Source organism: Mesoplodon bidens (assembly GCF_964165515.1).
Source record: "Mesoplodon bidens genome assembly, chromosome: 16".
In the NCBI taxonomy this organism is placed as follows: domain Eukaryota; kingdom Metazoa; phylum Chordata; class Mammalia; order Artiodactyla; family Ziphiidae; genus Mesoplodon; species Mesoplodon bidens.
In genome coordinates, this window is record NC_138173.1 from 59,127,686 (window position 1) to 59,133,685 (window position 6,000).

Sequence of the window (6,000 nt, forward strand, 5' to 3'; positions counted from 1 at the left end):
AATACATTTTCATACACATTTGTAGAAAAGTGTGAAATTCTAAGACTTTTCATCCAGGATACTGGTGCTAAAATCCATTCATGGAATCAAAAGATCAACCAAGCCCTTACAGCTCCAATTTGCGGTGGGACTTAGGAATAAGGTATAAGCACATTTTCATGCCTACTTCAGTCCCAGCACCACTGATGGCTCAGTGGACAGAGTGTACTTACTTAAAGCAGCTGGAGGAGAGTAGAACTGGGAGTTTTGATCCAGGGCTACAGAAATGTGACCCCTTCCACCTCTGATTCCTATGAGTATATAATAGTGTGCATGTCTGAGTGTTGGAGTATGGGTAGTGTTATCAGACATAGCTTCAAGAAAATTTTAACCTGGAGGATAATCCATCATGATTCATGTCCTGGGCATTTTCTGCCCTTGAACCACCCACTTCTCTTGCCTCTTCCTGAATGGTGGGATAGAAGCAGTATTGTTCTGGAATCAGTGGTGTGCTGGGGCCAGCCTATACCTGCTCATCAGAGCTGACTGCCAATTTTTGAAGAAACTTGCAGGCTGCTTATTACATATAGCCATAATTAAAATTTAACTTATGTAAACTTACAGGTAGATAAATTATGCTAGAAATACAGGTAACAAATACTCAACAATTCCTAATTATTTTGCTATTTTTTATTATCTGTGCTCCTGAGATTACCTCCACCTATCATACCTGTACAGTGAATATACAATGTGCTGCTGCACACCTCTTTATAACTCCACTTTCAGTGACTTCACGTTGGTAATTTGAAGTTGACCCCGGCAGAAATATTTGCACCATGGAAATCAGCATGTGCTACAAATCAGAGCTCCCCTCTGCCCTGGATGGTTGTTAAACACTTACCAGCACACTGGCTAGAGGCCATTCTGGGAACTAAGTCATGATGAAAAAAGCCTGCATTTGGAGGGTGGCACTTGAGCTCTGGTTGCTGTGTGGAGAGGAAGAAAGTGATAACAGGTGAGTCTGCAGAAGAAACCAGATGTGATCTAAATCTGTTGTCATTCTGCAGAAGCTAGGCCGAGAGAAATCAGAATCCTGGCTAGGAGCTGTTGAAATGAGAACTTAGAAAAGCAAAAAAAGCAAGAAGGTCTAAAGAATTGGGTGGGTGGTGAAACCACAGAAAAATGATTGAACTAAGTAGATTAGCAGGTTTTATAAGGTGGATCCTAGGCACAGACAGGGAGGAAGCATTAAAAGGCAGGGAACAGTGATCTCCACATTTACCCTACATCATTTCGAACAAAACCCTATTTTTCTGAAGTTCTCTCTTCCTTCTCTATTCAAAGCTCTTAAACCTTCAGTGTTTGACCTCACATTAAAAAAGAAAGAAGCCAGATTAAAACAATTTACATGAAGGTGTCATTAACATTCTTCAATACTAGAGCAGATGTTACACACACACACTCATGAATACACACCTCTGTACTCACACACACCCCACATACAGGTCAGCTAGAAAGCATTCACTGGGAAAAACTATTGGATATAGAATTAGTGGCATATAGTTAGGTTCCCAGTTGTTTATTCATTACAACAAGCCCAGATATGACTCAGATGACTCTAAACCTTGAGCCGTGAACTTGTAAGCTGCATGAATATCACTGGCTTTTATACATTTTTAACTTTTAAGCACTGATTCTTCCCTGGTATGTTTCCCCGCTGCAGTGGTGCAGAAACTTAGCTTCAACTGTATCCTGCCTGTTTAGTATTTATGGGGGGTGGGAAACAGTCTCTGCTCCGGGTGCTGGGGTCCAGACCTTACAGTTCCAGGTATATGATACACCAAACTAACAGTAGGAGTTTCAATATCAGGTTTATGCCTGGGAAAGCATCAGTCAATCCTTCAACCAAAGGTTGAAGCCCAAGCCTTGCATTTGACTAGGATTGCTCACCCTAAGAACTGAGGTGTCACCAGCTACTATGGAGTTTGCAGGGGGCCAGCTCCTTTCCTGGGAGGCTAGTCTGCAGAGTACTGTTCTTAGACTCATTTATCCTTATTTCTCATTGCCATATAGCCTGGAATATAAGAGATTCTGGGAATGTAAAAGATGAGTTCATCAACACATTAATTAGTCTCTATTGTACGGAAACTCAAGGATTTTTTTTAAAGAAATGTCTTCTGCTGCCTATTTCCTAGTCATTTTAGAATATCCCATCCTCCTACCAGAACGATTATTAGCAAATTAATACCCTTTTATGAACACCTAGAACAAGAATAAAAGATTTTTTTCCCCAAGTGCCAACTTTTGATTTATCACTGATGTCTGTCATGGGTACCAGGTAGTAGGTAGTATAACACGTGCCAAATATTTGTCATGTTACCTAACTTTTCTGTCAATTGTTTTTCCTCACTTCAAAAAAGGCATCTGTTTGTCTCCTTAAAAACCGCAAGCTACAGATTTCTGCTATAATCTTTCAAAGGGCTATGCCTTCATATGTACAATAATTAGAGGAAAATTAGCTTAATAGGCTATATCTATCCTTGGATAATTTTTTAGTAAGGTCAGATCTGATTATGTCTAAGATTTGAAGAACACTGATGGCACAAATTCGCTGGGGAAATATTTCTTTCCCACTTCCGTGTGTTGAGTTGCTCAATGCAAAACTGGCCGTTCAAAATGGTTTTATTGGTTTTTTTTTTCTCTAAAATATTGGCAACCCTGTTCTCTCTTGTCTTTGTAAACATTAACCCATTTCTCTACTTTATGGACTGTAAAGTCATTTTCTATTGGAGAAATTTAAACAGTTACCAAAATGAAGAACCAACATTATATATATATATATTTCGGGAATAATTTCTATGATGCATACATTATTACTAATGATGTTTAGTACTTAATAGCGGCTTACTATGTGTCAAGTACTACAATAAATGCTGTACATATATCAGTCAATCTGCAGAATAATACTGTCGCCCTATAGAAGTGTAGTTAAAAACATAGAGACCAGGGACTAATGATAATAAATGACATTCTGTAAAATATAAAATTAGAATATTTTCCCATAAGTTTAATAAATTTGTATACCCTCCACCATGCTTAGCAAAATAATTGAGTGCTCACTACATATTTATTAGATCACCATATTTGTAAGCATTCTACAATTAGAAGTCATATCTTCTATTTCATTTTACCTCACAATAACCTCAAAGGTAGATAAATACAGGAAAATAACCCACATTTTATGGATGAGGAATGAGCCTCAGGAAAGTTAATTGATTTGTCCAAGATAAGCAAGTCTTTTCACTCCAAAGTTTTCTAATTTTACTTCCTCACCCCACTGCTTGCCCATTTATTGTTGGATGGTTTCAGCATTTGAGTGTCAATTTATTCTTCACCTAGAACCCTGAGTTACGTCTTTAAAGCTTGTGCTTCATAAGTTTAGTCCTGTGCTCTAACCTTGCACTGTCCTTATAGAGTTATTAGGATAAAGTTCATAGACTTAAGCATGGCCTAGAAGGCCCTGGAAAGAAACCAGACCTTTCCCTAACTCCCTGGCTTCATCTCAAAGTCTGTGGATTTCACTCAGTTTCTGAACCCCAGCTCCTTCTCTCCTTCTTGAAGGAAGGTCTTCACATATGCTCTTCCCTTTGTTTCTAACAACACTTTTCTCCTCCACCCTTAGGTCAAGCCAGCTTTTATTCAGCTTTCAGGTTTATGATTAAGTCACTTACTCATCAAAGGTTTCCCCAACTTCCCACATTAGAAGACTCTATAATTTACTTGCATACACTCAATATATAAAGAAAACATCTGTCAAGGTCTTTTGGGCTGTGCTGTAGATGAACCAATTCCCTATTTGGTCAATTTCCTGAAGTATGAGTTATAGTGAGAGAGAGAGCCCGCCTCCCATTATGGAACCCTCACGTTCTTAGATTTCCTTTCAGCTAGAGTGCAGATGGATGGACTAGGTTTAGCAAATTATATACATCTGCTTCCAGGTTCAGATGAGAAGCTAGTAACTCAAAGAAGCCTAAACCAAAGAGGATTTATTCCAAAGTGGCGAGAGTGGCTATGCTGACATCCAGTTTTGAGGGTTCACAGAGGCATCCATAGCATTGGTGCTGATGGTAGAATCCTTGATCCAGTTCTGCCAATGTAAGGCGTGCCAAGTCATGGATTCCAGTGATTAATGGGGTCGCAAGTAGTGCCCTCACTGGACTAGGTCTGCAGCTTAATTGGGGGCATGGCTTTGGCTATGCCTCCACCTTTGTTGCCATCCACTGTCTGAGAGCGGTTTCCCAAGCTTCCCGCCAGACCTGTAGACTATCACTTCTTGTCGATAAATAGGTTCATTGTCTGTTGCTTGCAGCTTAGGACCCTGAAAAAACGTTCTTGTACTTTATAGCCTTATGATTTAAAATAAATACTTATTTCAGCGATGTCCGCCTCCTCCACTGAACTCTAAGTTTGAAGAAGACTTGTATTCCATCTATTGTATGTGTCACTGCATCTCTAGTGCCTAGCATGGGTTGGTCACACAGTAAATAGACAATACATGTGCTGAAGGAAAGAGTGAATTAACATGTGCAAAGCACTGTGCCTAAATGATAGAGAGGGTAGGAGACTAGGGCATACAAAGGAAAATCACAAACATGACCCTCGATAGGAAAGATATATTTAGAATGAATTAATGTGTGTGCATACACAGACATCTATCTATGAATGTGCATGTGTGCATAGGTATATGTATATGAACTAATGAATGATGAGTACATAAGATAGAACATGAAAGATGTTGGAAAGATGGGTCAAAAGGAGAACTGAAGGCATTGTGAAAGATCTGACTTTCCGGAAGAAGCTTGAAGCATAGATTCAAATGTTGTAGGAGGGATTATTCAAGGAACTGGACAATCGGAGGTGTGAACAAAGGCACAGAGGTTGGAATATACAGAGTTATAAGCAATTTGCCATTTACCTAGAATTTCCATCACTTATTTTTAAAACTTTGTTATACAGTGCACAAATATTTAGGAGTTTTAAGTCCTCAGGATAAATTGACCCTTCTATCATTATGAAATAACCCTCTTTAGTTCTGATAACTTTTTTGGCATTGAAACCTATTTAATCTGATATTAAAATAGCCCCTCAGGTTTTCTTCTGATTACTCTTACCATGGTGTGCTTATTATACAATATTATTGAAAAGCATTTTTACTGCAAATAGAATTTTAGGTTGACAGTTTGTTGTTTTTTTTCCCTATCTCTTTTTTTTTTTCTTTTAGTAGCTTATGGGTGGTGTTCTATTCTCTTCTTGCTTGCATTGCTTCCAATGAGAAGTCTGAAAGTTTCCATTCTTTGTTTCTCTGTACGTCATGTGTCTTTTATTCTGGTTACTTGGAAGATTTTCTTTTTTAAAAAAATTTATTTATTTTTATTTTATTTATTTTTGGCTGCGTTGGGTCTTTGTTGTTGCACTTGGGCTTTCTCTAGTGGCGGTGAACGGTCCTGCTCTTCGTTGAGCAGGCTTCTCATTGTGGTGGCTTCTCTTGTTGCGGAGCACGGGCTGTAGGTACACAAACTTCAGTAGTTGCGGCACGTGGGCTCAGTAGCTGTGGCTCTCGGGCTCTGGAGTGCAGGCTCATTTGTTGTGGCGCATGGGCTTAGTTGCTCTGCGGCATGTGGGATCTTCCCAGACCAGGGCTCGAACCTGTGTCCCCTGCATTGGTAGGTGGATTCTTAACCACTGTGCCACTAGGGAAGGCCTGAAGATTTTCTCTTTATTATTGTTTTTAAGAAATTTGATTATTATTTTTTGTAGATTTTTTCATGTTTCTAATTCCTGGGGTTCACTGAATTTATTAGATTGAATTTACTAGATCTGAAACTAATTACAAATATATTAAAACTTTTGAGAATATCACACTGCTCACTATGCTGTTCATTTTTTAGTCTTTTTATTTTACTCAGTGTGTTTCATTTTATGTTCTATTTCTACGTCTTCATATTAACTGATATTCCCTTC